Source organism: Cryptomeria japonica, chromosome 5, assembly GCF_030272615.1.
Source record: "Cryptomeria japonica chromosome 5, Sugi_1.0, whole genome shotgun sequence".
NCBI classification, from domain to species: Eukaryota; Viridiplantae; Streptophyta; class Pinopsida; order Cupressales; family Cupressaceae; genus Cryptomeria; species Cryptomeria japonica.
Window position 1 is genome coordinate 207618376 of NC_081409.1, and position 20991 is coordinate 207639366.

The window sequence follows — 20991 nt, forward strand, 5'->3', positions numbered from 1 at the left end:
GGAGTAATAATCCCCTACCGGATCCACCCATAGTTCCACTTGTTGCTCCATCGATTCCTACAGATGTCCAAAATACATCATTCATTTCGACATTAGATGCTTTGACTTCCCTCACAGGTAACCTGAGTGAGCAAGCTGCTCACATGGCATCTGCTCCTCGATGGATGCCACATATGTGTTCGAGTTGTCATGAGACGTGTGTAGGTCCTACTACTGCTGCAGGATCTACTTCAGTTCCAAATGAGCATGATGCAGCAGATGATAGTATGATGACATCTTATATGGATTTTCTTTGCTCGGATGTTCATCTTGACCAGGTATAGATATATATATACATGTACACATGTCAATCTTTTTATACTTCATTAAATATAGGTATAAACTAAGTGCATCTCTTTTTGTATACAATCTAATACTTCATTAAATAAATTTTGTTTATGTAGATAAGGACTACACCTAATATTAGAGTCAATTTTGCATCTACTGGAACACAACTCGGCACACCTTATGGGGTATAGTATAAATTTCTATCTAGACATTGTACTAGATCTTTTTAAGTTAATATGTTATCATCGTATACTATATAAATTTTCATGTTGATACATTGAATGCTTCTTTCTCCAGGATTCAGGTCATGAGGGACCCTCTACATCACATTGAGAAGAGGGTCTGACTATTGTGACACCATCTATGGTATGTATCTTATAATTCTTAAATTAAATATGAACTCTTACAATATTGTAACTTAACTTGAAATTATTTAGTACACATATATATGTTCACTAAATATGATTTCATTAAATGCATGTATGCAGGTGGACACTACCATTAGGATAGGTTATCCTCATAATTTTGATCAGAGCCAATTTGAATGCACATCGACATCCTTTGAGGTATTAATATGTAATACTTAATTTGATCTTATTTTGACTCTTAATTTAAGATTTAATTGGACACTTTGAATTTGACCTTGTACAGGAGTTAGCTAGCACTACATTTGGTGTTGATACTACACAAGATACTGCTAGAGGAGATACTGCTAGAGGATCTGATGAGCATATGGTAAGTTTGTAACTTAATTTATGAATTCTACTATATTTGATAAATGATTCTTTTAATAGTTAATTTCAAGTAATATTTTAATTTTTTTTTTATTGTACAGCATGAGACAGGTGGATCTGGACCACGTCCCAGGGACAAGAGAGATACTGCTAGAGGATCTGATGAGCATATGGTAAGTTTGTAACTTAATTTATGAATTCTACTATATTTGATAAATGATTCTTTTAATAGTTAATTTAAAGTAATATTTTAATTATTTTTTTTATTGTACAGCATGAGACAGGTGGATCTGGACCACGTCCTGGGGACAAGAGACCATGAGATGTTATTGATGATAGCACTTAGATTTTACTATTTATTTGGCTTTGATATGTACTTTTTTATGGACTTTACACATTTGTTTACACATGTACATACTTTATATATGTGGATAGTTGCATAATAGGATTAGATCATATATATTTTGTGCATACTTTATATATTTTGTGCACATTAGATATTTTGTGGAGTGAACATCATGTTACCATCTAGACATATATATGGATTAGATATTATATGGATTATGTGGACTTGAAATTTTACTGTTTATTTGGCTCTGATATGTACTATTTTACGAGCTTTACATATTTGTTTACACGTGCACACACATACTTTATATATATGGATAGTTTCATAATAGGATTAGATCATATATATTATGTGCATACTTTATGTGTATTGTGCCCATTAGATATTATGTGGACTTGAAATTATGTGCACATTAGATCATATATATTGACTTGAAATTATGTGGACTTGAAATTTTGTGCATACTTTATATATTATGTGGACTTGAAATTTTATTTATGGAAGTTGTGCTTAAACAACTTTATAGGCATTATGTGGACTTGTAATTTTATTTTTGGAATTTCATTTAAATAGTTCTTGTGATTAGATAAACTAAATGTGCATACATCATGAACTAAGTATCGAAACATATCTTATAATTATAACATATTCTAAATTAAAAAGTATCATTTAACAAATATAATGAATAGAACTTGATTAAAACATAATTATCTCATTCATAAATTTGACCAATAGTCTCTCATTTATGTATATTGTACACAAAATGTAATCAAGAAGACATATCTAAAATAAAATAAATAGTCTATTTAAATAACTTTGTTTTCATTGATGCCTTCTACTTGTGGTAGACCTGAAACAAAATTTTACTAGATTCATTCCGTTATACCATCTGCATCCTCTCTCTTTTGCAAAGCATCTATAATTGTCTCATGCTCTTCCATAGAGAGAGTTCATAATTGTTTATTAGCAGGCCTGCTACGATATCTATCCAATTTTATATTAGTTGCCACTACCAAATGCGAGTAATGTATAATCTTCTTCTCTAATTCATAATCTTCAAATGCGGGCAATCCATTCTTTCTTGTTAGATATTTGCGTAGCCAAGTGCCAATAACAACCACAGATCCTGTTGGATAGTCATAACCATCATCATCTACTCGAGAAGTAGTTAGCTTATGTTTTGGCTCTACACATCGAGCCAACCAATACTCTGTCCCCTCTTCATTGTCCTCTAGTGCAACAACAGCATAGACATGTCCTGTGCACAAAACAATTTTATTTTAATATTTAATAAGAAATAAAAACAAAAATATACACTGTAAGATTTCATAAATTTATGTACTATTTAATAAATCAAAACAAATTTCAAAAATAATTTTACCTTGTTGTATAAGATCTTAAATGCGATCATAGTCATTTGATGCAAACATTTGATCCATATCTTCATCAATTCTTTCATGCAGATCATTTGCATCTATGGGTGTCAATGATCTTTGTTGCCATTCTTCAACCCATTCTTTATTCTCACAAAATTCCCAATCTTCGGAAACACAAAATTGACAAAAGCAAGCAAGTTGCCTTGTGAATATAGTCCATGTGTTTGAAATAGAACTCTTAAACGAATGCCATTTAGCTGATCCAATGATGGTATTACAATCATGCCGAATAGGAATACTATCTTCCTCTATCAACCAGAAGAAATGTCGAATTGCAGAGTTTTCAGTTGATCCTTTTGACAACTTTGAATTGCACCAATCTACAACTACACGAGCATCTCTGAATTTCACTGCATCCTCTAATTTCAATTGTTCTCTAGCAAGAGCTCTTTTTATACAGGCACCGGCTCCATCGTGTTCCCCCTTACCATGTCCCGCTTCAAAAAAACTCCATAAATGTTGGACATTGGTTATCTTGTGAACTTTGCATAGCCAATAAAACATTCTTGCATTTTTGAATTGTCCAGTGCAGTTATCTGACCATATCATATGTTGTTTCATGTCAATTTCTCTTTCCTTAAGATTATCATAAAATACCTCGAAGAAATTTTGGACAAACTCTGAAGAGTGTAATCGATTATCGCTAACATAGAAATGATACTCCCTCAAAAAATTTCTGTTATCTTTTGTATTGTCATGGTCATGTCTATATATAATGTGCACAAATATGGCCACTTGCACTAAGTTGTATTATTGTGATTGAGTTTCCTCTTGTGGTTTTAGAGTATAATTTTCTACAAAATCCACAACTGATACTATTGTTCCAACTGGAAATGTGTTCTTGCATATGCGAAACTGTCCATCAAGCCATCGAGCATGTTGGGAATGTTTCACATATTTTGGAACAATATGAATTTTAAACTCACTAATAAATGCATTCACACTATTATGTTCTGTAATCAATTCTAAACGTTTCCCCATCTTTCCATCCTTTAGAGGGTATTCTATATTTTTAAATCTCCTAACATCAACCATTTTTTGTCCAAACTTAGATGAAACATGTTCATGCAAACATTCACCTATCGAAGAATAGTTCCCACATAAATTGCAAAGACCATAAATGCATGAACTGGAAAGAAATAATTGTTCATTAGGTGGCTTACAAAATAAACTTCCAATAAAATCTTTTATAGTTTCAGGTGGAACATAAACACCACAATCCTGCACAAGATCATTACCATGCAACATACAACGAATATATCGAAAAACATCATAATAGTAACGAAACTGGACATGAGTTTTACAACAACAAGATATTCTTTGTTTATTGATTTTAACATACCAGGGTTTGCATTTTTCAAATGATCTTTGACTAATTCGTAAATTCATTAACATAGATTCATCACTAAATTTTTTAAAGAATTCAGTTTGAGTCATGTCAAGAAGATGTTTTGGATGAGGATCACGAATTTTTGATCCCACCCTTAACTTTAAAACATCTCTAGCATTTGATGAAACTCTAGTGTTATCATGCCAAAATTTTGCAATTAATTGTTTAGTTTCATCATTTAATTTCATGTCCGACCTTTGAAGTCTACCACTAAAACTCCAACAATGGTTTAGTGGATCAATTTCAATTGTGTCTCTTCTTTTGGCCGCTCTTGACAAGGTTCTACGATGTAAGTTCAAATAGCCACTTATATCACTTAACATTCTTTTACTAACAATCATTTTGTCAACTATAGCAGTCGTTATAACTCTACGTGTTGCATTCTTATCTTTAGATCGACTTGTTTTTCCTATAGAATCGATGGCACTGGCAATAGTAGATACAACTTGCTTATATGATTCATCTTTTCTTTTTGGTTTTGCATAAATACCTATTTTTTTCATGACTTTACGCATTTTTAACATTTTTATTAATTGTAGCATTAATTGACATTGGAATCCTAACTTTTTATTATAGAAAAATTGTTTATATAATTTGTTTGCATGTGTTCTGATTTGTCTCCAAGAAACTAACCCATTAAGATTATCTAGCACATTGCTATCAATAGTAAACAAATTACATTCATTTTCTTTTAGAGAGGGTGGTGTAATATTTTCAATTTTTATTTCTTTTCGTATTGGTGTATGAAATTTATATCCAGCTTCATTTAAATCAGCAATTTGATTGGCATCATAGTCATTGGGATTTAAAAACATACCAGGATTCGCATCCACATCAACATTTGCATCAACAGTCATACCCGTGTGTGGTTCTACATTTCTTGCATCCATCATGATGTCTTCAATGGTCTCATCTACAAGGGGCACTGAACTAGATGCTTCAAAAGTGTTATTCAATTGTCGTTGTTGTGATCTTCGATCTCTTTGGCGTTTTGCCTCCTTCTCTCTTTGTGCTTGAATTTCGTCCACTATCATTGTCCTCTTTTTTTTCTTTTGACGTTGCTTAGAACCCATTTTTACAAACTCATCTTCAAAAAATAATATCTTTTTACTGAGTTCTTCAAAAAATCGTGTAAAAAATATTTAAAAGTACTGCCAAATGATGTAAAAAATCTTTGTCAGTACGGATTTCAATGATAGTGTTGTAAATCGATGCAATCTATCTTTTTTTTTACAATAACGGTTATTTAGAAACGGGGGCCCGTTATTTAAATAACGGGCCCCCGTTTTTAAAATGGGAGCCCGTTGTTAAATCTAACGAGCAAAAAATGAAACGGGCCCCCGTTTTCGAAACAGGCCCCCGTTTATAAAACGGGGGCCCGTTATGCAAAATTTGAATTCACAACCCGCCTCTTGCCTTGGGATTAGGCCCGGGATAGGCCTGGGATGGCCACACCTGAGACATGAACCTGCAAATTCAAAGCTCCATGAATGAAAGCACAAATATGATGAAATGGAATAGTTTACATGCCTCTAATCAGAGAATTTTTATACGAAATTGAAACCCATTTCAGATTATACTATCTAGATTCTAAATATGTAAATTAATTTAAAAATTGATTATTTTAACTATTTTTCATTTAATTTATACTAAATCAGGTTCATAAATTTGAAATATTAACTAATTTTCTTAATTTAATAAATTTTTTATTTTAATGAATTTTGAAAAAAAAATTATATGTCATCAATCTACACAAAATTCTTTTCAATTTAAAAAAAAAAAATTCAAAAAATGCCAAGTTTACGTCAAATTATGTGGGTCGTACACGTCAAATTTTTAAAAAGATAATTACGGCCATTAAAAAATTAATTAAAAAAAAAATATTTGAAAAAAAAATACAGAAAAATATGCTCATCAATCTTCAATGTGTTGCAAACCACTTCCCAAAACGGTTTGAGAAAATAATTTTAATTGTGTCAAAAAGTGTGGGTCGTACACATGCATGGTATGGTCCTAAAACAAGCATTTTTAAAACATAGTTTTTAGAACTCCATTCAAAAAGTTATTTTTTATTATGTGGGTATTAAAATAAATTATATATTTGAAAAGTACACTCAGAGAGCTATCTTTTATATTACTGACTTTTTCCAAGATTCAATCTCTAAGTGTTTCAAAATTTAAGCTCAAGTGAGACAAAATCTGAAAAACAGGGAAAACACTTCCACTTTTTGGCCAAAAAGTGGACTCATCTTCTTGCACTGACCCACCATTTAGTTTCTCCACTTCCTCAACCAATGCATCTATGTTTGCTTCATCAAAAGAGTTGCTTTTAGATACTTCCAACAATTGTTCAATAAGCTATTTCCTTTTAGCAAATTAAGTTTTATACTTGTCTCTCAAATTTTCTAGGGCATCCTCAGTTTCAGCAAGTTTAAGAGACATCTCTCTATAACTCATGTCCCCAATGTCTACCTTAGGAATCCCTTCCAAGTGGTTAATCCTTAAGGAAGTTAGGATCTAATACCAATTGATGAACTTATAAGGAACTGAGGAGGGGTGAATCAGTGCAAGTAAAAATAATATAAACCTGATCACCAACTTTAACAACTTAAAACTTATCAAGCATATAAGAAATATCACCAAATAAGCTAGTGCCCAATAAAACAAATTCCACATAACACGAGATTATACGTGGAAAACCCAAAAGGGAAAAACCACAATGGCAGTTGGTACCCACAAGATTCACTATCTGCAGAATAGAAATCTTGACTGGTTAAGGTGTTAAAACTATGCCCTGTTAGGAGCAGATCCAGTTGAGAGCCACCCGGTTAAGGGATTTGAATGATAAGCCCTGTTAGGAGCGATGACCTATTAGGATCAACCTCGCAAGAGGATTTGAGACTCTGATTCAGAGCTACCCTGTTAGTGGATTTATCGATTAAGGCATGTTAGTACCTACCTGGTTAGGAGATTTTGTTGCTGCAAACTGTTAGGAAAATAATAGTGAAAAGATCTTCAAGTAATACCTTTTGTGTATGATAAGATCCACTTCTAATCCTTAAAACATTAACAACACTTCTTTACAAAACTTCCCTAATCACCGCACGAACACATTCACAATATTCACTCATAAAATCTTTCTTCACACATACATATCGACTTTATACCTCATCACACTTTTATAAATATATACATTTAGTCAGCTATAACCTTTAAACAATTTCTTAGTTTCAATGAATCTAGACAAACTTACATCACACGCTATACATATGTCGGCCATCAACATAACAAATTAAAACTTGTGTCATGTTACCGATTTAAGTGACTAAATCACTACCAGTTAAGTGTTCTACCAGTTGTCTATTCTGTAAATCAAATCTCGCTCATCCAGTTGAATCTGCCAATGCGGTTGAGAACATAGCTTCAAATACAAGTCACCAACATCATTGTAAAACTGCATCATCCAACTCTTCATGAATCGCCTATACCGATTGTCAGAATGCTACTCTGTCTCAGTTTACCGGTTGAGATCCTAATTACCGGTTCTCTGTAAAACTCTTTTGTACCAGTTATACGTTACCAGTTGGCTTCTAAGACTTACATGACTACAAAAAAATTATTTTCGTCAATGACAACACAAAACTTAGTCATCTAACATGAATCTCAATCTCTTCATCACATTCACTAACCAATCATATATTGGTTCAGTCAAATGCCAACAAAACTTTTACAGATCATCACAATAGTTATAGAAAACAGAAATAGATATAATAACATTCAAACCATAACACAATGATTTACGTGGGGAAAACCCTTTCGGGAGAAAAACCTCACACTCCAAAAGTCACCCAATATATTATTCAGCAATCAAAACAAATTACAATATACTTGCAGAGAAAGCTCTTCACAGGAGTACCACTAATCAGAGATTCAGAGATAACTCAATAGCCATAAGACTCTTACACACAACCTCTATCTCACGTACCTGATATATAGGAGATACAATACAAGAAACTGTCAAATGGTATTACAAAACCATGGGCTAAAACCACCCAATAAGGTGTAGTCAACCTTATCTCCCTTCTAGATGCCCTATGATGTGTTAAAACACACATTAACATGTGTCCCTCCCTTTTACAGCTCATTTATGTGTTTGATGTATTTTATATTTCCTATTTCAGGAGTACAAACTTTTGGAGGCCATAACTTGTGAATTGTGTGTCCAATTGACAAACTATTTAAAGCGCCGAAGTGCTCTATTGCGTCGTAAACTGCTACGTCACACCCACTTTTTAGGGTATTTCGAGGCCTCTAAAGTCCTCAAAATTAAATTTAAACCTTTCATTGGACCCCTCCAAAATGAAAAATGTAATATCTTCAAAACTAGCTATGAACTTGCAATGTAACTTTGTCGGAATGCTTATCTAGCCAACCAGAAGCTTCGGGGAGAATTTCGCACCATTTTGTGCTCAAATGAAAACTTACTATAAATAGTAACCTCATGTAACTGCAAGGTTGAGATGCCATTTTCCCAACAGTTTTATCCCATGCATTTTGGGTGTTTCTACACAACCTTATATTTCATATATCTCCAATGATGTCTTGTTAAAATATAATAATTACCAACATGATAATTTATTTGAAGTGGTAATGTCCACTATCATTCATTTATTTCCAAATGGTGAATTGAACATTGAATTCATTACTTTGTAAGGTGAAACACATTTGGTTTATAACAATATTTTTCTTAGAATCACTTTTAGGGTAAATTAGGTGATAAAAGGTTGGGATTGTATAAATATATAAGAATTTAACAATTGATAGAAGGTGTATTGAGAAAAATATTTGTGGATAGATTGGATTTGATTAGGAAATTGTTTTACACTAGAGGGTACTACTTGATGATGATAACTAACCAATTTGGAATTCATGTGCAAAGAATATTTGTAAATCTAGGTTGCCACTTGTTAATGAGTAGTCAATAAATTGTAATTAGATATTGTAATATCAAAAATTGTATACCCTTGCAATTTCATGTTACATATTTTTCTCACTTTGATGCCTAGATGTAAATTATCCGAAAATCAAGATCTGTTGACACTTTTGTATAATCTACTTAATATTTCTATTATGATATTGGGTATTTGTAATGTCTTTACAAACTATATAAGCTATTATCCAACCCATGTTTCCCTCTTTTCTTGTTAACTTTGAAAAACAAGATCCATTCTAGACTTAGAAAAAAAATTTAAAAAATATATATCTCTCAAGAAAAAACTAGTAGCTTCCATGGTTATTTTGTGAATCTTTTACTAATTTATTCTACATGTATAAAAATTTTCATTATGAAGTGATATTTGTGGATTCATAATAGAAATATGCAGTAGCTGATAGTATCCTTCTTGGTGGTTTCAAGCTCTAGAGGTGATATAAAAAAAATTGTTCTTCTCCTCTTTCATATAGGTTTTTGATTCCTAAGTAATAACAATGATTAGATTTGTGATTATATTTAGTATATCTTCTACTACTATTATTTATCATTTCATTTTTATATCATTATATTATTTTTATTTTGAAAATTTATCAAAAACAAGGTTTTCATGTAGGTTAAAAGACCAACACTTAGTTTGACTAAGGCAAGCCCTTAAACAACCTCCAAAAAAAATATTTCCACTCTCTTATTGTAGGTTTACCAGAGGTGATGTTGCATTTGGTGATTTTAATCTAAACCCTTTGTTCTACATTAATATTAATTTATTTCCTTTTTCATATTTTGAGAATAGTAGTAGATATAAGAATGTCAAAATTATGGCAAGGAGTTGGAGAGGTGCGGGATGGCCTTGGGCCGGAAAAGAAGTTCAAAAATTTCATTTGTAGGGTGTCAATGGAGTCAGACCACAGAGAAGGGATCATCAAAGCCATGAACAACAATGGCAGAATAAGGGTAGAATAGCCCGGAAGGTAAGGTATTCGTTAGTGGAGAGATATTTTCAACCTGACACCAAATTCAGGTTCTCCAAGCCAAACTGGAAACCCTTTTCATGGCCAAAGAAATTAAATAAGGGTAAGCATAAGGATTTTGACATATGTGAGGAGGATACATTTCCTGATTTCAACACTGATCATCTTTCAAAAATGAGTTTTCAACAGTAGGAAAAGCATTCAGATTTTCTAAATTGCCTCTACCTTAATAGTTCAGTAGAATCTTCGTGGAAGCAAGATTGTCTGACTACCCCAAACAATATCCCCCTAATGAATAGTAAGGAACTCAGGGGAAGACTGTGGTCTTTTTGGAATGGTGAATCTAAACTACTCACATTGTCGAACAATATCCCATTCTCCCTTTATGCCAAAGAAAATGAATTATGTTGTGAACGATCACAAATTGTCATTTCGCCAATAGTCGGAGAGATATTATTTTAGATTTGGTCAGAACAAAAGGGGTTTCAACAAATTTTGGAGAAAGTAAAAGCTTCCTCATAAGAAAATGGATGTGTCTTCTACTGCAATACTTGAAGGGAGTGAAGAGGAACCTCATTCTAATGCAGAGACAGGAGAATCTCTTCAGAATATGGACCCAAGCAAAGTTAAAGGAGAGTTTAATATCACCTTGCTGGAACATCTCCTTGAATCACGGATTGTAGATCTGCAGGACAGAGTGTTGATAGGTAATTTTGGGGGGTTTTCTCCTCCAATATCTGAATTATCTTTCTGGGCTAACAAGAATTGGAAGGGACTAAAGGAAGTGTTCTTCTTTTATCATGGGTCAATTTTTTTTATTCCCATTTTCTCTTCAAAAGAGTCTAGGGATAAGATTTATAAATTCAAGGGTGGGTTTTGTAAGGGATTTGGTTTTTATACTTTGGAATGGTCCCCAAATTTTAATCCGTGGATTGTAGACATTAGATATGAACCATTCTAGATCTCTTTTCCAAGTATGCCATTGGAATATAGAGACTTAGAGATAATGGAACTTCTTGCAAACCATCTGGGGATTTTTGTCAAGCATGACCTTATCCCTTTTAAACCTCCACATATTTCTTTAAAGGTTTGCCTGTTATTGGATCTTTCAAAATCATTTCCCAAGCATTTGTCAATCACTTTGAATTTTGGAGGGTGGAACCAACCTCTCATAGTTCAGGATCCAAAAATGGTTGATACTCATACTGAATCATTGGGCCATCTAACTTCTGAGTGCCAAGGACCTAATTATCAAAATATTATTCTATGAAGACCACTCTTCACAAGCCCTTCTCTGCTCTGTGTCTTCTCCAAAAGACAAGGCAAATCCTCTGGGTCATTCAATCACTGAATGCCAAGGATCTAAATCTCTAGATATAAGAATTGAAGATGATCTCCCTTTGGTCTCTTAGTTATGCCATGAGGAGACCCATTTGGATACTGTAATTGAGAAAGAGTAGGAGAAGACCCCTTTGGATACTGTATCTAAGAAAGAAGTAGAGTCGGATCAATTTGGGGCTGACAGTAGTGATACTACCAATCCATTAGGAGGGATGGGGTCTAAGAGGATACAAATTACAACCAAAGAATCAAGATCAGCTTAGGTAGGGGAAAGCAACCCTCAAGAGGTAAAAGCAAATGTTGAGAAGGGGTGGCAAGTGATTGAAGTCACAAACATACATATACAAGGTCTCATCATATCCTTAAACTTCTTTTAGAAATGTAAGATGTTCTCAGTACCCCTCAGGGTCATATCTTGGAGTCAAATCTTTAGCACCTCTTCGCACATCTCTTTGGAAATGTCATTGAAATACTTGTGTCAATCCAATCTACTCCCACCAGCTTTGTTATATCATTTCGATAAGAACAACCAATTATCAAAGAAATTTAAATCCTTATTTATCCTAGACAATCAAGATCATCTTATTGAGGAATAACTCCTCAAAGCATGCTATTTGATTATGGACAAATCATAGCTCAAGAGGAAATCACATTAGAATTAGAAGACTTATTGGGTTTCTATAAGCACATCTTGAAAAAGAAGATTACTTTCCATGTTTTCCCATTAGAAAGGAGGATCGTTGGAATTCTTCATAATAAAACAAAGCCACAACAAAGGATTGTACAATTTTAGGATCAACAAGATGAAAAATGTAAAGACCTTCCATCAATTGTCTGCTCCATTTATCATACAAGATCTAGAAAAGAAGGTATGGTTTGCAAGCCTAGAGGGAGAGTGGTCAGACCACCAAAGAAGAAGAGAGTGGAAAAGAAAACCAAAGAGGACATGAGAGAAGGAATTCAATCTACTTTATATGGTAAATTTTATCCCTAGAGAGTGGAGAACTCTCCGGGACAACAATGAGAAATGTGACTCGGAATGTTAGGGGTATCAATTGTTGAACACAATGTACCACTGAGAGGGGGGTGAATTAGTGGTTCCTAATCTTCTTTCCTTTTTAAAACAACCTTAGAATATCGGTTATCACCCTAAGAACTAAACAATCAAACTGGTAAGACAAATTTGAATATCAAAAGAGGCAAACATATAAATGTAACCCACAACACCAGTTGTACGAGGAAAACCCAATATGGGAAAAACCTAGTGAGAAATATTGTTGGATTCTACTGCTCCAATCCAGCCGCACAAGTGAAACAATGAATTACAATGATTTTAGGGCACCAACCCAAGGAGAACCAACCTCTTCACCAAGCTCCAACTTGATGATGTATAATGAAATACAATTTTGATATAGTTATAGCATCTGGTTGCAAATGAGTTATACAACACCTGGTCAATAGACTTCTACCGATTAACAACCTTCTCTTCTTCACTGGTTCTCACACTGCCACTTATCAGATTACTCCCTCTAATCACTCATAGGTTACTCTTGGCCTCTCTTCTTTCTCTCTCAGCCTCACAACACACTATGTCATACTCGGATGCCTTCTTGATCAATCACCTCATCGGTTAGCTTAATTGTTAGACCTGCAATAGTTTACCGGTTACTTTGTCTCTGTCAATTAAAGCCTCTCACCAGTTCGCCTGCTAACTCACTCTACAGATTTCTTAGAATAAATTCTAAGGAAGATGATCTTTCTCGTTACTCAATCTCTCTTCTATCTCATTCTTCGCATCAAGCATCAATGATTTTTGTCTCGAGCTCACATATTTATCATCTAAGGTTCTAGCCAAATACCGCATTCAAATAGTGCAGTGTTAGGTTTTGCCTTCACCAACGCCTCGCATTCCAATGAGCATTTTCTAAAACTAGAGGTCTGCATCATGCTTTTCTACTTTTCTTTGTCATACGTCATTAATGGCTTGGCTATTTCCTTTAGCAAATGAGTATGAAGATCAAATCTTCTTGAAGGATAAGTTCAATCGCATGCCAGCTTGTCTTCCTCGAGCCGCAATCCTCTGGCATCCTCCATGACTTGCGAGTTCTTCATAAAATTTGACTTGCTTGTTGATTGTTACATCGATGCACACTTCACCGACATGTGCTTTATCACCACCTGGCTTTCAATAGTCATCTTTGTCGACATCCACCTCTACTTGGTTTGCTATGTTGATTTGACATTCTTTGTTGACCAAGATTGACTACCAGTTCAAATCACCTTACCGGTATAACCAACAAACTGAACAATCACTCTTACTGACAACACATCCTCTTGACAATTCATCTTGCCTTCTGGTATGTCTTCATGCCATTCTTTTTGTTCTACTCACCGGGTGTTGTTGTGATTCATATAACATTCGGCCTCTTCATCACAAACAAACAACCAACCTTCATACCAGTTTATGCCTTACTGGTAAGCCTACTTTACCGACAAATGACATAATTCATGTGTACCGATAATTTTCCTTCTTTCTGCTTACTCACATATGGATTGACATCATATGTCTTACTTTTCTTATACTGGTCACCACTTCTTACACACCAGTGACCGTGCCAAACCAGTTGACATCAATGAAAACATAATGTCAATAATGCCAACATCAATGCCCCTAACAAAAGGTGTCTTATCAAACCTCAAATAGAGATTTGTGGAGATGATATTTTTTTAATACAAGAGACAAAAGTTCTCAGAAAATAGTGAGGCTCAACCTTTCAAAGATTGGAAAAATTGGAAATATGTTGCATCTCCATAAATTGGGGCCTCCGGAGATCTAGCTATTCTTTGGAAGCCAAGTGTGGAAAGGATGGATGTTATTACAATTAAAGCAAACTTTATTCATATCAAAGTAGAATCTATTATAGCATCCTTCCATTTGATCCTAGTATATGGGCCAACTTCAACAGTCGAAAAGAAAGTAGTATGGGACAGTCTTGCTCTAACATTACTAAACTTTCCAGAGGATCCTATAATCCTAGGCAGAGACTTTAACAGTGTTTTATCTTCAAAGGATAAGACTGGTGGCATTATTCCACCCCCAAAGCCTATGTAAGAATTTAATGAATTTGTCAGTACAAATGCTCTAAAAGATTGTATGACATAAAATAGTTTATATACTTGGTCTAATAGAAGGCAAGGTTTATTTCATATTGTGGAATGGTTAGATATATTTCTAGTGAATTCTATATGGTTTGTTGCATTTAGCTTTCCTAAAGCCAAGATTTTTCCATTATCGGGATCTGATCACTTTGCTCTTCAAGTGGATATCCCATTGACACCTATCTTATAAAAGGGTGTTGCATCTTTCAGATTCCAATAGATGTGATTTAGGGATGTCACTTTTCTACCCAAGTTGCAAGAATGGTGGCTATATGCTCCTTTTTTTCAAGGCTCAAGGATGTTTCAGTTTTACAAAAAAATTACAATGGATCAAATCAAGAATCAAAGATTGGAACATCTCAGTTTTCAAGAATATTTTTCAGTCAAAAGAACAACTTGAGGATAAGGTAAAAATTATGAATGAGGATATTATTCAAAATGGCATAAATGAGGACTCTTACAAACAACAAAATCTTCTTAATTTCTAGCTCCAAGAAGTATCGAAAAGGGGAGAACTATTCTGGAAACAAAAGTCCAGGGAGGTTTGGCTCCAAGAAGGGGATAGGAACACTAAGTTCTTATATGCTTTAGTAAAAATGAAGAGAGCAAATAGTCTAATTTTACAAATTAGAAATGATGTTGGGGAGATTGTTAGAGATAATCTCAAAATACAAAATGACGCGGTGTCTTTTTTCTCTTCCCTCTTTTCAAATTTGGTGGTGTAGGATGAAGATTTAAACAAGACTCAAGATGTTTTCCAACACATCTCATTTTTTATCACAAATCAGGGCAATTTATTTTTGTTGAAACCTTTTTCATTGGAGGAAGTGAAGAAGGTAGTCTTCTCCATGCATCTTGATAAGGCTTTAGGACCAGATGGGTTTCCAGCTCTCTTTTTTCAAAAACGTTGGAGTTTTCTGGGTACGGATGTTTGGAAGATGGTTGAGGAATATAGAAAGCATGATAATATGTTAAAACAACTTAACATTTCCCTTATTGTTTTAATTCCCAAAATGTCTAATCTATTATCTTTTGTGGACTTTAGACCAATCGCTTTATGCAACACAATCTATAAAATTGTCACCAAGGCCATTTCTCTTAGACTAGCACATTTTATCCCTAAGATCATTTCCAAACAACAAGGAGGATTTGTTCCAGGAAAGGAAACAGTTGAAGGGTCTCTAGTAGTGCAATAAATTATTCATTCAATCATGTATCATAAAGAATAAGTGATTATGGTTAAACTTGATATATTGAAAGTATCTGATAGGGTTAGTTGGAAGTTCTTACACCAAGTCCTCCTTAAATTTGGTTTTTCAAAATTATGGTGTAAATGGATTCTCTCTTTCTTATGAGGAGCCAAGTTCTCAGTTTTGGTAAATGGCAGCCCAGTGGGTTTCTTTCCTCATCCCAAGGGGTCAGACAAGGAGATCCACTTTCCCCATCCCTTTTCATTATTATAGCGGAGGCTTTAAGCAGAATGATATCAACTCTTAATGACACTTCTTCTTGGAAGGGTATTCAGATTCCTCAAACTTAGATAATGGTTACACATTGTCTATTTGTTGATGATATAGTTTTATTTGGAGAGGCTTTGGTTAGGGAAGCAAAGGTCATCAAAAGAGCCCTCCAATTATACAGTGATGTCTCAGGCCAGCTTGTGAGTAAGACTAAGTCAAAAACTTTTCTCTTTCACTGCTCACCACTTTTATCAAAAAATCTTTTAGCCACTCTAGGCTTTAAGCAAGCAAATTTACCCTATAAGTATCTTGGTATACCTTTTTTTCAGGAGAAAATAAAGGCTTCTATTGGGATTCTATAGTCTCTTCGATAAAAAGGAGGATAGCCTCGTGGAAGAACAATTTGTTATCACTAGCTAGGAGAATTTTGTTGATTAAATTTGTCCTCACAACAATTCTGAATTATATTATGGCAGTTCTCCCTATGCCATCCAAGAATAAAGAAGATTTAAAATCTCTTCTTAACAATTTTCTATGGAAGGGAAATAGAGATCCAAAAAATAAAATACATTTACTGGCCTGGGAGAAAGTATGCTTCCCCAAATTCTATGGAGGGGAAATTATCCCAAACTTTGAGGATAGAAACATTGCTTTAGGCATTAAGTTCATATGGAAACTGTACTCAAACACCTCCTCAGTCTAGTCCTCTATAATTAGAGGTAAGCATCTTGATTCGAAGGATCCTGAAAGAATATTTATAGTTCTTGATCCTTCAAAAGGCTCAAAGATGTGGAATTTTCTCCTAAAGTGTAGAGAGAGTTTACTTCCAAAGTTAACTTGGATTGTTCACAATGGAAGATTGATAAAATTTTGGGAGGACTGATGGAACAAAAACAGTTGTTAACTTCTAAACTAAATAGTAGACTGGTTTTCTTCAAAGGGACAAGAGATAAGCTGATATCGCTCCCATCCAATTTAGGATCATACTCAGTAAGAGAGGGCTACAAGGACTTATCTTTCATAGAGTCTAGAATAACCATCTCAGAAATTTACATTTTGTTGGAAGGGATGTGGCTTACAAAAGGCAAGATAATTTGCATGGTTAGCCTTAAAGGGAAGAGTTTTAACTAGTGGTAGACTAACTTTTTTGAGAATTGCATTGCCTTTTGAATGTTTATTATGTAAGAAAAATACTAAAATGGTAGATCACCTATTATTGGGCTGTGGAGTGGCATAAGATTGTTGGAAATGGTTACTTAATAAACTAGGGTAAAATTATCCTTTACAATCTTCATTATTAGAGGTCTTTAATTCATGGCCAAAACTCTTTAAAGACTCCTTTTTTATAGTGATATGGGAAGTGGCTCCCACTATACTCATTTGGAACCTCTAGTGGGAAAGGAATAGGTGCATTTTCTGAAAGGAATGTATCAAGGTGCAGAACATTATAACCAAGATAGAAATGACAATTTCAAAGTCAGTCAATGCATATGCAGCTAAGTTCAAAAAATTGGATGCCCCCTATACTTCTTGGGATAATGATTTAATGAATAGTTGGAAATTTTGAAACTTTCATTTAAGGGAAGTCTAATAGTAAATGCAGCCAAAAGGGTCAATAGAAATGAAATTAGATGGAGACCTCCTCGGATGCACTTCTCTAAGTTGAATTTTGATGGGGTTGCGAGGGGTAACCCAGGAGTATTTGGAATTTGGATTGTGCTCAAAAATCTAGAAGGGAAGGTAGTGAAAGAAGGCTATGCATGAATTCTAGATTGTTCAAATAATGTGGCAAAGGCAAGAGCTCTATTGTTTGGTATCAATATGACCATTTCGAAGAAGATACAATATTTAGAGATTGAAGGGGATTCAATGAATACAATCTCAACTCTAAAACAATTCCATTCCCCAAATTGGAAGACAGATTACATCATTCAAGAAGCTAGAGAGAGGATCTCATCTTTAGATGGGTATAGTATTGTGCACTTCTATAGGGAAGAAAATCAGTTAGCGAATTTATTGGCTAATAGGGATTGTGATACAAATGAGGAGGAGAAAATTCTATCTCCTTTATAGGTCCAAGAATACATATATCTCAGCATGCAATTGAAAATCGATATGGGATCATTATCCTAAATTACTTATGTTCTTTAATGTTTGTTACGTTTCTATAACAAGATTATTTCTGCCTCAGCCTAGGCACGGCCTCTCTACCCCACTCTTTTTTACACTTTTTGGAGAATGTTCTAGTGTGTTTTAAGAAAAAAGTGTTTAAAGTTCTTCCTCCAAGTTTAGGAAATGTTACCTACAGCTTTTATGTTTTTTGTTGTTTGGCAATGATGATTATGATAGCTCCCCACACAGACAGATAATTGAAAGCATTTATGTTCCTAGTATGATCTCAGCAAGCTTGGCAGTATCTCGAATTGGTAGATGTGAGCAAGATTGAGTCTAGACACCTAGCCCCTATCTCAGTTCTTTGTGCGTACCAGATTCCTCCCTCATTTCTGGATGATGGTTTCTCACACGAGTTTACAACTAGATTTTAAATAATTTGCAGAGTGATGATGATGGAAGGTACGAGCAAGGGACATTTGGATTGAAATGGACAATGATGAATTGGGTTTTCAGTTTATCTCATGTGTAAATATGTTTCAGATTGCTTCTCAATCCAACACATGTGCCTGACGCAATTAAATATGGGATTTCAATCTTTCTTTTTCTTACCAAAGAATCTTTGCTTTCATTGGAAGACTCATGGCGCTAAGAATTCTCTTGCAAGGTGGCTTTCATGTGATTTGGCCACAGGGGAAAGTAAATATTCTTCACCTCAATGAGGCCTTTGCAATTTACCATATGCTAACATAGACTAGGCAGTTCGAAGGATTCTAAGGGAAGACTGGTTATTAGCTAACCCCTTCGCCCCCCCATCCTTGGCAATTTCTAGATTGGCATCCATGATTATGGACTTATCATGTTCACTAGACTTCACCAAATTTGTGATTGGTTTGTTTGCTCATGCCTCCCTATTCACTTGGGATGAGTTGAACACTTAGTTGGCCAATTATGATTTTCGCTTAGGGGATAGTTGGTTAGGAGGTATTTTCAAAAGGGATGACATCTTGCAAGAGTCTGTAACAAGGTCTGTGTATGTTTCTTTTGTTAATGGTTTAATATTTGCATCTCCTTCTCCTTTCTACAATTGGATACAAACATATGCATTTCAAATAGGAGAGCCTTTGTTTTCAAATGTTATGTCCAAGTTCAATGCTCTGTGGGAGCTCCATACTCATGCGCAGGTAGATCCTCATGGGTATGTGCTTTCGTTTCCTTTGCCTACAAACATTGCTTCATCCTAGGATTCAAGAAATGGGCTTTGGAAATATTGCATGGATTAATTCATTAAAAAAAAAATCTCAAAGGATGGGGTTCCTAAATCGACATTTTGTCACTTTGTATATTTTCTTGATTATGGTTTTGGGTGAAGCTCGGTTCCAATTGGTCAAAAGTTTCTTTTTTTTTTGAAGAGGAGATCAGGAATGTAGTGATCCGAAAGGATATCTTGATAGTTTTCCCATGTTTTGTTATTTCAATCTGAGAATAATGGTCCGATTGCATTCGAAATTTTTCCTCCAACAGCTCTTCAGAGGAAGATAGTTTTTGATGCAAGTTGCAGGGACTTTGCCTTCTCGGGTCTGATGCAGTGGATGCCAATTTTATTAAAGGATGCAGTCTCTTCAAACTCTTAGCTAGCTCATGTAAATGTTAATGAAGTGCCATGAACTAGGTCCACCTAATATGTTTTAGTTTATCTTATATGAGCACCTTAGTGAGGCTTTCTCCAAGAGTTTGGGGGCACTTAGATCTTCTAATTTGTCACTACTTGAGAAAGTCTTCCCATCCTAGTTGTTACATGTTCCCGATGTCATAGTTTGGAGGGTGTCCTTTTTTCCCCTTATTTGTTTTCTTAATCTTCATATATATTGTAATCACCTTATTTTATAATATATATTACAGGCCTAGGCCTTTTGTTTACAAACAAAAAAAGAATGTCAAAATTTTTATCTTTATCATCTTATCACTTTCATAATGTTTTTTGATTTCTATGAATGCAAGTAGATTTTTGAATCTACAATATATATATATATATATATATATATATATATATATATATATATATATATATATATATATTTTATTCATATAGGATGACAACATGTCACACATAAATCATTTCACTAGGCTAGGGTCCTAGCCAGAGACCTTCAAATCTACACTCTAGCTTCCATGTTTGCATTTTTTGTTCTTTTTTTCAAAAAGTTACTTTTATTTCTTTGTTCTAAAGTGTTTTCACTAGTTTACTTATTTTAAGGACTTTAGTTAATCATTTTTATTTCTTATTAAGATAAACAATTTAAAAGGATTATTAAACTAAAATTTGAATAATAGATTTTATAAACATAAATATTGTTTGTTATTGTAATGTAATGTGTGGAATTACTCTCAAAATAAATTGAATTTCTCATTAACATTTCACTACTAGAATGTCTTCATCACCCCCTTAAATAACTATATAACTAGCTTATCCTTCAACTAGTTACTCCTATATGAATGTAGGATTTTATTACGAGGTTACTTTATATGCCTTTGATACCCAAATTCAATTTTAAATCAACACTTTCATAAATCTCAAGAGTGTTTGGTTGATGACACCCTTTCTTCTAAAGTCGTTTCTATCCTTACTATCACTTGAAGATGTTAAATAGTCATTTTGAAGGATTAGAATTATTTTTGTTGGCATATGTGCAGAGTTTGATGACATGATGGTGTATGTTGT